The sequence below is a fragment of the Nicrophorus vespilloides genome, unplaced genomic scaffold (genome assembly GCF_001412225.1).
Source record: "Nicrophorus vespilloides isolate i.1.1-1 unplaced genomic scaffold, Nicve_v1.0, whole genome shotgun sequence".
Taxonomy (NCBI): domain Eukaryota; kingdom Metazoa; phylum Arthropoda; class Insecta; order Coleoptera; family Silphidae; genus Nicrophorus; species Nicrophorus vespilloides.
The window spans coordinates 75,784-90,969 of NW_017096500.1; positions in this window are offsets into that span (position 1 = coordinate 75,784).

Genomic DNA, 15,186 nt, shown 5'->3' on the forward strand with positions numbered 1-15,186 from the left:
CGGATCGAACTAAACACAACGTTAACTTTAAAGAAAACCTCACAGATACACTTTATACAGAGAGAAAGATGCTGGAAACTTTTAAGAGGATCTATTAAGAAAATGGGAGTGTGAATTGAAGAGAAAGTGAAATTGAAGTAAAGAGAGAGAGAGAGAGAGACAGAGGCATGTGTGCTCATCGCTCATTACAAAGGGTGCAAATGTTAATTTAATTCCCATTACCTACAGGAATTCATTTAACTCAACGGGATTAAATTAGCTTACGAGTGTGTAATTTGACTAGAGCCGTTTAGAGTGCATCGAATAATACTAATACCTCTTTAAGATTTATGACTTCTCCATTTATATCGGATGAGGGGATGTGTAGGTTTTAGGTTGTTGAGTAAATAAAACGCGTTCCAGTTAAATACGTATTTAATAGGGTACGCTTGTCATGGATGAACATTGCGGAACATTAGGAACGGTACGCGTTGCATAATCATCATCCTCACATGTGCCGCTGCTAATTTTCACTCGATACACACTAAATTGCTAAATAATGTTGCCCTGGATATTGCCACAGTTGCCTGAGCATCGTACAAATTACAAGAGATATGCACGAGATTGACAATCATTCACCAATTTAACAAGCGGACTATTTAACAACACATAAATCACAACCCTTACGGCTCGCCACGTTTAACATTTTCGACGCAATCAAACGTACGGATCCGAACATCATCCTCCCAACTAACACGTATCTCAATATTATATTGGATCACATCAACACATGAAACAATCACTACTAGTATTTATCAATCATATTAATTTAGGTTTATAAAATACTTATACATAGGTCAGAAAGATTTTGTATGTATGCAAGAAATTATTATTCTTAGAAAATTAAATGTAGGAAATTATAGCTTATCAACATATTGGATATAGTTTATGAGTTAGAATATTATAATAAGTACTTTTCCCGGATTATTTTGTTCCTGGGAAACAAGAAATTGAAAATTATATTTTCCTATATACATATATATTTTTTAAATATAATTAATTGACAAAATTATAAAAGAAAATATGAAATAAAAAAAGAAAAAGAAAATTATTAATTGTAATTGCATTATGTTTGATAATAATCAACCAAATAATAGCGGTATGCATTGGAAACTCGGTTGTCAAACATAATTCATTCTTATAGTTGTTGGAAAACCGAAACCATATAAGAATGAAAGATATATAAATTATAGGGTTTGTAAATAGAGAGGATTTTCACAGCGTATTTTCTTTTTGTTTAATATATTCTAGAATATTACATAAAACTTTAGCAAAATAAGTTTTAAATAGAAAACTATATAAAAAAAAATGAATAACTATAAAATATTATATTATTTCAAATTTTTCTCAGAAAATATGATTTTAAGTAGGAAAAATATCTACAGATCTATCACTAAAACAGGTCTTTGTTTTGCATACAGAATTTGCAGAAATAGGTAAAACAAAGTTGTGTGTTTAATTAAATAATTAATCTAAATTTGTCGTTCTTCAGTACTATATAACAATTTCTTGAAGATATATAAATCTCGTTTGGTAATAGTGAATAAGACTTAATTCCTTCCAGATTTGTTTCATTTTTTCCCTGTTTGTTTCATAAAACTTATAATATAACAATTCCCGTTTTAAACCAGAGACTTTGAGTCAATATGTAAATGTTTTTAATATAATTATTATTATTATATCTAGGCTCAAAAACCGTTTTTTTTAATTGTAATTATATATTTAAAAAAAAAACCGGTTTTCAAAACCGAAACACTTTAAAAAACTAAAAAACTAATATCACTTTATCTGTGCGGATGACAATTATTTGCAAATGTTAGGTACAAGAGAAGTAACTTTCTTTCTCTCCGAGGTGATTTTTAATTTAAATTTGTCTTTGGGAACCGAGACATTGAGGATTTAAATTGCATTTTTTTTATCCATGGAATTAAGTATTTGAGATTATTGTTTTAATCATATTTAATTATTTATATGTATAAATGTACAATGTGCATTATTTATTTGTAAATATTTGAATAAGTTGTGCAACATTGAGATCTACCTTAGTTAGGTTGGAAATTCTGAGTAGTTGCAGCGTGTAATGACCAACATAAATATAAACTTATTGAATGTAATACTGTTCGTCTTCCACGGCAAGACAAAGTCAAATACGGCAAGTGGAGAGATACTTTACCTAACAGAGCCCTTATGCCCTTTCGGTCGGTATCTGTCCCTCTCCAGCTCTTTCGTCCTCCCTTTAACTCGCTCACGTCGCCTATGTCTCGAGTTATGTTACAAAGTCAATAGAATATCTACTTCCATCAAACTCAAACACAAGTAAATCAGTCCTTGTCTCGGCGCTACCCCTTCGACCCTGCGCTACGTTGCGCAGCACCCTGTTCAGTAGGAAGCCCGTCTCTCCAGCTAAAATTTAATTACTTCACATGATATGGGCGGTATATGGAAACATTTAATGTAAACAACAGCCAAATTCGCATGCGAAACCAAACACCATCGGACTGGCCTGCACGTTTGTTAAACAGAGGCAACGAAAGAGATCCAAGTTTCAATAAAGAAATACCCTTGTGGCCATTGCCATTTCGCTGCCAGTCTACAAAATCCAAATTACATTTTCTAAAATGAAAACAAAATAAGCACGCAACAAAAAAAAGTCTCCAGATTGAATTTATTCCAAAATGCATGCGCTCGAAACAGATACTGAAAACTTGATTTGATTAAAGAAGAAACAGAAAAGCACTGGAAATATATTAAATTGAAAGTAAACCTTCTTTTTTTATATGATTCAATTTTTTTGTTGGTTTTCCTTGAAACTTTATATTATAAAATAGGGAAAATTTCTTTAATAAAAAACTTAAAAATATAAGTCTGAAGATACTCCTAGAAAACCTACATATGATATTTAATCTACTCTATCATGTCTTCCTTAGTTTTTGAAAATAAATCATATATTACTGTTTATTTTGTCTCTTCTTGTTCAAAAATTGATGATTCTTATCCTAATTTTTGTTTATACGAATTACTTGCTATTGCAACTGAATTCTAACATTTTCTTCGAAATGGACTGGTCCAATTTAAGCTGTTTGTGAATCAAAATTAGGCCATCACATACCTCTAATTTGACAGTACATATTTAACAATCCTCCCTTATATTTATTACATTTTTAAAGAAAAGATGATAATTAAATGGAATTGACTTCGTTAGCGTCCTAATTGGCCAACAGGAAGTTTCCTCCTGTTATAACTCATTTTTGCGGTGTATAGCGACATTATATAAGAGTTTTAATTGAATGAAAGTTAAATGGGTCAAGACGGGAACCCTCGTGATGAGAGAGGATGAGACCCGGTGCTAATTCACCAATAGAGGCCAGTTTTGTCGACCTAACTCGTTTATAACGAATAGATTTGGTACGGAATCCCCGACATTTCCTGATTGCAATAATCAATGCAAACTAAGTAAATCCCGAGTTACATAACTATGTTTCGATTAAAATGTGCATCGCGACGGGCATCGCAAACCCGATGTTGCGATTCCCGTCGCACGTAACGCCGCAGCTTGCGTCGATTTTTCGCAATTATATAGTACTTAAGCTTTTATTTCCGTTCGTAAATTCTAAGATGGAGCTCGTGGGAAATCACGAAAAACTTCAATAACTCGTGCAAGCTTGGTAAAAAAAAAGGAATGAGTGCTGCAAAAGTGTGGGGGGCGGAGGGCAACGAGAAGAAGTCGGAAGACACAAGAAGCGATTCTAAATTGAGGAAGAGTTCCCTCTTTGTGGAGTAGGATACCGCCGAAACCGCCGTCCTGGGATCGATAAGCGCGATTTAAGAACTAAAGTGATTTCTCTTTGCACGCCAAATGGACTTTAACGTTACGAGTCTCCCAACTATTAAATATTAATGCGGTTCAAGGAGTGAAGAGGGAACTGGTAGCAGCAAAGAGTTTCAGACAATTTCAACTCCGATTTTCTTATAGCTTAAACTAATAATAATACTGTCCGAACGGGTTCACGTCAAAATTTGCGATTTGTTAACCAAATTGAATTACGTCGGCGTGTTGATTTTCGCTTTCAATTATACAATTTCGGAACGGGTTTTGATGGAAATTCAGAATTTGGAAATGAACACACGCATATTTACAGCAACAAAAAAAAAATAGAATACGGTCATGGGATTTATGTATTGCTAGCGATGTTTGTTTGCTTCGAAAACATGTATATTTATTTGCAGTTAATTAATTGCAGCCGAACCGCAATTATTCACATTGCATTATTCCATTTTCTGGTTTCAAAATATTTCTGATTATAAATAATTTGATGTGAAAGCTGAAATAAATACGATCTAATAATAGATCTATACATTTCGGTTTCTTGATGTTTCAATCGGTTATTTTATACAGGTATATTATCATTAAAATGAATATATTTTGCAACTTATTTTTATGTAAGGAATAATTATAGTTTATTTTGTTGTGATAATGATATAATTATATTTAATATATAGTTATGTTAATTAAAAAATCAAATTTTACATCAATAAAACTTTAATTATCAAAATAATTATTTTTAATTGAATCTAGGGCGACAAATAGCCAAATGGTTAAGTCGCCCTACCCACGAGTTAGTGGGCGCAGGTTCAATTCCTGATCAAGCCAAGCCCTTTATGAGCCCTTTCGGTGCTTGCAGCAATAGAGCCATCGTTCATCACAGCTGGACATTGAAATGAATGATGTTCAGCATATGGACGTACAGCCAAGTCGATGGACAATGACAGTGTTAAGTATAGCAGCAGATTCACAGTAAAAGGAAATAATGGAATCGCAGAGCATCAATATACTACTGAAGTTAACCTACAAGACGACAGCCAACCAACAAATTAAAAAAAAAAATCAAATCATCATAATGGTAACTATCCGTGAATCTGCTGCTATCCTTAACACTGTCATTGTCCATCGACTTGGCTGAAGGTTCATATGCTGAACGATGGCCTTATTGCTGTAAGCAACGAGAGGGTTCACAAAGGGCCTGGCTCGACCAGGATTTGAACCTGTGACTACTTCACGTGGGTAGGGCGACTTAACAATTCGCCCTCATAGTATTTCATGTGGTTTTTCTAATGCTGCATCAAATACGTGACATGAGATTTAAAAGTATGTCACATGTATCAAGAAATTGCAGCATTAAAATCGTCGAATTCGTTGATCCAATAATAATTGGTACGTCTGACAGTTATTTATGTCTCATGTCACGCATAGTATAGCTTAAAATATTTTTTATACGTTTTTGATTAATAGGTTGGTACAGTGCCAAGTGGAAAAATGAGGAATTATAATATGTTGCATTTAATCCAGGCAAAGAGTGAGGGAATATTTTCTAGTATTGATGGAAAAATATCTGTCCATTATGTTGTCACATTCAATAAAATCCCTTTCGGCGAGGATTTCTTCGCCGTGTGGAATCTCAAATCAAATTCACATAACCAATACCGTTAAAATCTTGGCTCGAGACGAAACGGCAGCAATACGTTTCAATTTTTCCTCATGCCATCCCACGCCACAGAATCCACCCCCGCTCTCGCGTCTTTTTCGCGTTTCTTTTCCGTTCCTCGTTCCCTTTCTATCATTCCATTCGGCCACGCCACATCCTCCAACCTCACCCATCCACATCCGCACACACATAGCTGTGCACAAAAACCGCACATTACCGAAAATTGGGGCCGGCGAATTTAATCACATTTAGTTTAGCTCTCAACTATAATAGATATAAATAGATCGGATGGCGCGAGTTGATGGGATCACGTCTGCGAATCCCGACTCCATTTTTTTCCACGTCTTCATCTTATGGACGGCAAAAAATGACTCTTCGGTATATAATGGAGTGAAAAATGATTGGGCAACTTCCAGGCTAGTGACGTTCGAAAATCTACGCCAATTTAGGGCACATTCGTGTTTATTTACTCTCATATAAAATAATTATTATGTCAAAAAATAACTTCTTTTTCTTGTTAAATATTCAATACATTAGATTATTAATAGATTAATGATTAGTGAGATTTAGTGGTCAACATCTTTTTTTATATAAATTTATGAAATTAAATTAAATTTATAATATTTCAATAAGTGAAACCTAGAAATTGGTATTGTTTTTTATATTTTTTTTATTATAATACAAAATGCGCAAAATGAAAACAAATAAATTAGTTTCAGAAATAAACGATTGTTTTTACTTTAGCTAATAATTCTGTTTATCAAATCTAATTAGTAAATTTATTTATATAATACTAAATTAAGAGATGTAATTATAATTATATCACAATAAAAAATACGTATAACAAAAATACTGTTAGAAAGACTGGTGATCCTAGATTAATTTGTCCTAATATTATTTTTCTTATATAAAATATATCTTTGCATTTTCAATTTATTTCAGTTTTATTTATTTTATTATAATAATTCAAAATAATTTGAATTGTTATTACAATAAATATCATATCATTGTTTTAAATAAATAATAAATAGAGTCAATACTCTAATATTTTTTTGCATATTTTTATTGTGAATAAATAACGCTCTCATATTAATTAATATTTATAGAATAAAATAATAATGGCTCTTGTCAGCTGGTTTTGTTACATTTAAACAATCATAAATAACTGAAATATAAAATGGAATTTAATTAGTTTTGAAAAATATTAAAAATTAAAGAAATATATATTTTTTAAATTAAAATATATAAAACAATATTTGTATCCTGGTTTATTATACTTACATAAATCTAAAAAAATCGCATATGTAATGAGAGTAACACCAAATTGTGACCTCTGATATAATAAATCTAGGGCGTCGCAATAAAAGCGCTCAATTTAATTTTTGAATTCATATATTATTTATTCGAAGAATGATATTATCTTTAGTTTATTGCAAAGTACAAATATTGCGATTATGTATTTCTCCGATCAGTTGGATCATGCAGATTTTTCGCGAGAATATGTTAGAAGGTGCTTTTTTTAAATGCCCTATTATTGCTATGCTCTGTTTTTGAGTGAGCGCCTACTATGAAGACGTATGGGTGACTTATTATCAAGATTCAACAAGTATCCTTAATTATTGTAATTAAATTTCGAATTGGTGACTCATTTGGACAATTATTCCGACAAAAAAAGATCCTAAAATTAAAAAAACAAATAATATACGCATCTTTACATATCCGTAGCATACAAATAATTGTTTATAACATGGCTGTATTGCTAGTTTTACACGTTACTCGATTTATACGGTTTAAAAACCAAATATAAAATAAATGTTGAAAATAATCTATATTTTGCTTTACACGCTTTTACATCGTTTAAAGAAAATTACTAAATTTAAGTGTTCTTCTCTGGAACTTATTTATCGTGTAAAAAAGGGATAGGTATTTGAGTATATTATTTGTTGTACAATACAAAATGCTTTATTTTTTGTTGTATACGTTTTATTTAGAATTTATTCCGTAGGAACAATAAAAAAATGTGATTGCCAAAATCATAACGTGGATCAACTTTCAAGTGCATATTTACCCTTGACTTAACCCTTTGAGGGGTGTTGGGACATGCATTGTGCTAACTTTTGAACATGCCTAGTCAGGTATTATTATAATTTTTTTAAAGAATGTCTAGGAATAATTAATAATCCTATAATTTGGTTGGTATGTCAAAGGATGAATTTTGATAGTCCATGCCATCTGATGTTGATTCATTTGATGAAGTTGTCTAATTCAGTTGTCTAGAAATTAGTTAGGTCTAGAAATTTGGACCTTCAAAGAGTTAAAAAGTATTAGTTCTCAATACCTGAATTTAATTGCTTAAGTCTGTTGTTATTCCCACAACTGCTATTGTAAAACTTTTCAAATGCAAAAAAACTTAATATCAGGTTTCTGCAGTATTAGATGAAAAGTTTTGTTTTTGGCATAACGCATTAATACTATAGATATTAAAAGTAAATAGTTTGTTTAATGCTTATTTTTTGTAAAGTAAGTACTTATTTCATACATATCGTATGCACATGTGGCAAGATTTAGTTGCAAGATTTATAGACAAGTTTAAGCGTGTGCACACATATACAAGAATGCAGTTGTATATGTGTGTATGAGAGTGCGTCTGGCTGAGAGAGAGAGAGACTCCTATGGTTGTTAAAATATTTTTCATCTAAATCGTAGTAAAAGTGCCACGTGGGGACCCGGGGTGGACAAGAGGAATAAAAAAAGAGTGAGAGAGAGTAGAATGCGCAATTTATGGTTCTTAAGCTGCCATGGAAACATGTTACATTATTTTGCGCGCGACATCGTCGTCGCCTGTTTTCCATAACTTTATACTTTATATCTATTTGCGGTCACGGCAGCTGTGTATCTCTAAAACAATACTAGAGCACCGACGAAAACTTTTACCAGGAAAACTACCATTAATTAATCAACTTTATGTCCCACGGCCACACATCTCGACGCCATTATTAAACCGAATTTAAATATTTAAAAGCGGGGACAGCTGGATTTTAACGCGCCGCGTTTTCGGTGCCAGTAATTCTACAACCATCCCCCCACCCCTTGCCATTTCATCATCCCCATTTCATACCGTTTCCAACGATCACAGCAGCAATAAGTTCTCTTCATGTTTATTATTATTTAATTTCGCATTCATTTTCTTCGTCCGCAAATGTTATTCGTTAGCGGTTGGACACCGAAATTGTAATAATGTAATAGCCGGACGTCGACTCTTTTTCAATTAAATTTATTACGGCAGCGCATTTAATGTTATGCATGTCGGGCCTCGGTTTAATTCAGTACATAAACGAGATAATATTTTACATATGTATTTGTGTTGTAACAACAATTGTTTGCACGCTGTCTTCGTATACATCATAACTTAAACAGATGCAACCTAGTCAGTATATTGGGTTTATGTGAGCTGGAGAGAGGAGACTATGACTAGCAAACATATCGAGTCTATCAATCAAATACATCTTGATTCCGCCAGATGGGATGCGCAATATTGGGCTTCATTATTAACCGCTATTTGGCATATATATGCACACGCGATTTACATATTAATCGTTCTAATGTACCGTGTAAATAATTTCTTCTGGGGGATGGCTTGAGGTCTGGTTAATGACGGGGAACATAAGGAATAGTTGAGGGGATTATGGAGGCACACAAAAAAAAGTACGGCGAAAGAAAATACACGGCAGTCAGACGGGGGGTGAGTCGAAGGGGAGAGAACGTTAGCAAAAGGAAGGGAGGAAAGGGATAGAGAGCCAAAAACGGTGGAAAAGTTTTTATTGTTTCTTGGCGCCTCCGCCCTTAATGTATTCCTCCCGCCGGATTTGCGCCCGCGGAATTTAATCTCAGCATCTCAGGCCGCATTAATCATTCTCCTGTCAATTATCAAGTGTAACAAGAATTATTCATTATATTTGTAAAGTCGTTTTCTCTCTCTAGCATTCGTACTGCTCTATGTGTATACATATATACACATTTATATACTATATATATATAGGGTACGGCGTGAACCCGCAGCGCCGCAGGTCGAGCTCAGGGCTTTGTTAACTCAACACTAATCAGCACTTATCACCTGAACCCTCCTCCGAGACTGCTCGAGTTCACCAACTTACTACATTCTGCGCCAACCTGAGAAATTAAATTTAATCCACAACTTGAGTGCTTATTACACAACATATTCGCATTAATTTCGCATACCCTTAATTCCTCTCGCGCGAATTATTTATTCATTTTATTTCCATAAATTTGATGTTGCCCGTTCGCCGTCACCGGGGGCGACAATTCTATAATGCAATTAACCACCTTGTCAAAAACTAATTCGCGGATAGCGCAATCTGGATACGTTTATCGTATTTAACAGTAGTATGTATTTAAAGTTTTCATATAGTATTATAGTATTTATACTAAATCACAGTAAATAAATTATCTCCAGATAGAAAGACTTAAAGCTTGGCTTAAAAAGTCTTTACAGCTTCACATCAATGTCAAAATAAAAAAATAATATCTACCAATAGAATAATGAAAAGTAAAGACATAGTCAGTGATTCTAAAAGTGAAAATAAATTGATGACATACGGGACGAGATGTTTTTCCACACTTAGTCATTTTTCGGGGTCTTTTAAAATTTTGAAGTTCAAAAGGGGGTCACGGATCAAAAAGTTTGAGAAACACTAACATAGATAACCCTTTGGTCCCCAGGAACTAGAAAATATTAAATGGTTAAATAAATTATAAGTATATATAATGTATCTTGGTGTGCCTTTAATAAATATATAAAGAGTCTTCAAGATTCTTGTCTATAATATGCGAAAGTGCATGCATTCAAAATCATTCTGAATTTAATTATATATTTAATTGAACCAAATTAATTAACTAATTCATTTTAAATATAAATCATTAGTTGTACTAATCTTAGGTGTCAATTGTAGATTTACTGAGTAAATTTTCATTCTATATTATGTATATTTCATATAACTAGAATAAGTAAACTATTATATGTCCCAATTTACAAAAAAAAACTTAAAGCTGATAATAGTTTGAAGCAAGATTGATTTTTTTCATTTTTTTATTATTATTACTGATAAACAATTTATTATAATGATAAATTATTCTATCAATGCGAAATATAGTTATCGATATTAATAAAACTCATCCAAAACACTAAAGCATTACCTACAAAGAGCCAGAATCGAATTGACCCTAATAGGATTAATTCAATTAACTATTATGTTCCATTAATTAAGTAAATTTATTAAATTACCCCTGCAGGGTTGCATTTTAAGGTAATTTAAATGCACGAGATTGTGTGTATATGGTTTGGTTGTGCGAGGATGGGTATTTTCCTGTAGCTGCGGAGGGACGATATCGTATTGGGGATCTGGGATTCATTTCCTGGCTGTCAAATGCACATATAATATGCATCCACACACCATCCAAACTAAAACAGACAACTAATTTAATTAGATTTCGGGTGGCGATCCATTTTTTTAAAATTCAGATTATATATAATACATATATTCGTATCTATCTATGTCATATATTCATAGAATTCGATTCAAGTTTTAGATTGAAAAATAAATAATGGTTAAAACTGACTTGAACAGAAACAGAATATGAATGTTCATAGCAAATTACCGTACGTTAAGTACGTATGGAACTTCTTTTGTCCGAATATTCACAACGTTTAAACGATTGTATACTATCTCTTTATATTTTTTTTAAATTTCATATATATTAGTTTATTTAGTATTTTTTTCCAAAAATGATTTTTTTTCTTAAAACTGACTTGAACTCAAATGCAGAATCAAAATGCTTAAAGCAGCTATGTTGATTGGTATCATTGTACGTTCAATTGTACGTTAGTTCGGTTAGAGGTTTGTAAATGAATATGTACATATTATTTATTGCATAAATATATTAAAAAACAATTCATTAAAAAAAAATCTAGTTGGTGGCGGTGGCGGAATTTCAAATATTTGTCTCTCCCGCAAAATATTATTATATAAGTTGAATTATATGTAAAATTCTTCTTCCTTGATTTTAATTTCACGAGAAAAAAAATTAATTTGTGTCCCTCTTGAAAAATGTATCATATGTAGAAAATCATAGAGCCGTAAACAACAGTTTACAAATTGATGACGGGACAGGGAGATGTGGAATGACAGTTCTCGAAGGGCTATATTAAGAGTGTCGTGGTTAAAACCACTTACATAGAACAGTATTCATGATTTGAAGTCCCTATTTTTGTTTGGGTCCTTAACATTGTAGTTCTCTCAGTGGTTGGTGCATACATCTTGAACACATCTGATTAGAAAATATGAAAAGTACGGACGAAGTGAGTTGGAACCATTACGCTTTGTTTTCATTTGAATATTTCCACAGTAAATAAAAATGTATAGGTATTCATATTTACATGATTGAATCATTATTTATAACGAAATAAATCTCCCCTTCTTCTTCCTCATGCGTTTGATGGGGATAGACGTTAAATAAATAGAATTCGGAATACGAGTAAAGTAAAATCTTTCCGTTTATTGGAAGACAGGCGGATCAATGGAAATAAGATTTCCCCTTTTTCTACCGGCATTAATCATTCAAATAAACCCGAGCCTGTAGAACAAAGCGGCACACGATAAATAAATAATAGCATATCCTGCAGGGATAAATATCCATCCTATTTGGAGTGGATCTGCGTTTTCGCCCTGTGCAAATGCATGTAGAAATACAATAAATTACAATTACCCAACGCAACCGCCCTTTGGGCTCTCCGATGATCCCCCTTTACTTACACTATTACGATATGCCGACTGCTACGCTCTGCAAATGCTCTGAAATTTTCCCCGTACATACGTTTTTTCCCTTTATTCTTTCTCTCGCATTTCTTGCACACATATATTTTTCTATCTCTCTCTTTTTCTATGTGTTATTTTTTGCGTCCATAATAAACGGCACATTATCCTTTTGTTGGATGCACTCTCGCTGACTCGGCAGATGTGCTCCTCTCATAACTTTCTTTTGAAGAAGTTCATCTGACACTCTCGGATATTTTCATGGAAACTAACATTTCAGCACATTTATACTTTCTCTCCAATATATATATTTTTTCCCTTACTTCTTTCTGCACCTTGCTGCGCTGCTACACGCATGTTTTCACACCGCAACGGCATATTTTTCACTTTCAACCATTATTTACATTTATCATATCTGTATCCATTCGAATAGAAGTAATACACTTTAGCATTTATAACAATAACATTTTTCACTTGAAATCTATCACAGTTCGTATATGAAATATTTATTCACTCGTTTGCAAATGTCTTTAATAAAATATAACTTTAACAATATATGTTTATGCAATCATACATATCATAAGAAAATTAAGTAGACATATTATATGAATAACATATATTCAACTGTTTTTTTTTTCATCGCATATATTAAGTTGAGATGCTCGTATGTCGAGAAATTGTAGTAAAATGCTAGATTTTTGATATTAAATTATTGTATTGAGTTTATATTTTGGTGGTGTTTAAGTTTTAACTTAGCTCAGGAGAGTTAAGCAAGGAGAAGACAAGTATTAAGACAATATTAGAAAAGTATTAGTTGAGAATAGTTCTAAGTCATTGTGTAAGATATAGTTAATAAAAGCCAATTCTATTTCTACTATTCACTCTAATAATTTGGTCTTTTAACGAAAACAATTGAAAGAAATATTATTATTATTATTGAAGATTAAATAGATTCCATGAATACTTGATAATTTACTGAAAAATACTATATTTACGGAACACATTAATTTAACAAATTTATTGAATGCTTTTACAAAGAAATATTATGTCTTCAATTTGACTCACTTGAAACTGCAATATGCTATGAACTATTAAGTTATCGAATCATTAATTTTAATAATAAACATATTTATTGTATAACAATATATGAAATGCGAGCAGTCTTTTCTTCCAATAAATTCTAATAATAATATTTATTGCAATAAACTAAACATAATAAGAAAAAATAAAACTAAATTGAATAGTTGCAAAGGGCAATACATTATATTAATCACAAATTGTGAATTAATTTGTTTACTTCGATCGAAAAGTTTGTAAATAAATATCGCATAACATAATAATAATATTATAAAAACTATTTCAATCTTGTATGATTAAGGGAGATAGATTCTAGTCGAAAGATATATAAAATATGATTGAAATGTCACAAAAATCTAAATGGAAAATTGCAGAAGAGGAAGGTATAACATATAACAAAATTGTCTGGAGTAATATAAATATTTTTTTATAAATCTAATTGAAAATTTCCATATGATTATAATCTGAAACAAAAATAATATATTTATAGAAAGTTCAATTTATTTATTTCAAATTGATTCAAATATTTCATTCTGTATGAATATAATAAAGTTTTAGTGGAATTATGTAATTTCCAATGCGGACTTTATAATATTCAAATGGCGTAGCTGATAGTGAATTTTCCGTATGTGGATTTGAGTGGATTTTATGGTCGTATAAACATTTGGCTCTAGCAACGCAGTCTAGACACATAGAATATTGAATTCCCGCAACTGATATACCCCTAAATCAATCTTATGAGAATAAAACGGAATATCAATCATCTAATTGACACTTGACTGGAATATAAAGCTCTCTCCCGAACAAATTCTCTCCCGACATAAATTCAACTTTCAATATTTTACAACATCTCTATACCACCGCACTTCGGATATCACTTTGATCCTGTTATAAGATTACATGATATTTTATTAATTAAACTGTCCATCATTAATTACTTATCAATTACCATATCACTATTATTAATTAATTGATAGATTACAAAAGTTATTCTCTGGTATTAATTATAATATGTTATATTAACTTTATATAGAATAATAAATATATATATTATATGCAGAACCAAAAATTGTCACTCCTTACCTTATAAACATTATCAAAAACTTCCTTGAAAATCGTTTCCTTAAAGTGAAGATCCGCATTTTCTTCTCGAGATTTTTCACGATATCATAAAGTGACCGCAAAGCTCCCATCTCATCTGTACACTTTATGGTATAATATTTTTTGTTGTTATATGTATATTGGATCGAGAGAAAAAATAAAGCTAAAGTTAAATGGTAGCGCATATTGAGAAGAGTTTGTTAGAAAATAGTCTCATTTATATGACACAAGCAAGAACTGATGAACTAAGCCCAGCAATTCATCTAGAACGCACAGTCTCCAATCTTTGACTTTTCATTTCTTCTACTGTTTTGCTTCTCTTCACAGAATGTGCGTATCTTTGTCACGTGTGAACAACACAAAGACAAGTCTCCAACATGTTCTCCAACATGTATAACACCGATTCCAACACCTTAGATTTTTACCACAATCCTCCAATATGTTGACAATACCACCATTAAGTCGTTCTTAACATTATCAAGATTCAACAAGTAGCGCCTCGAAATAAGCAATACTCTTTGTTTTCTATCAACGCACCTGTCCTTCATCTTCCAATGATACCTTTCGAAAAAAATCCGTAGACTCCATACTTTTGGTTTAATAATTTTGATTTTCTTGATTCAAAGCTACATTTTAATTTCCATGCCAAACATCAT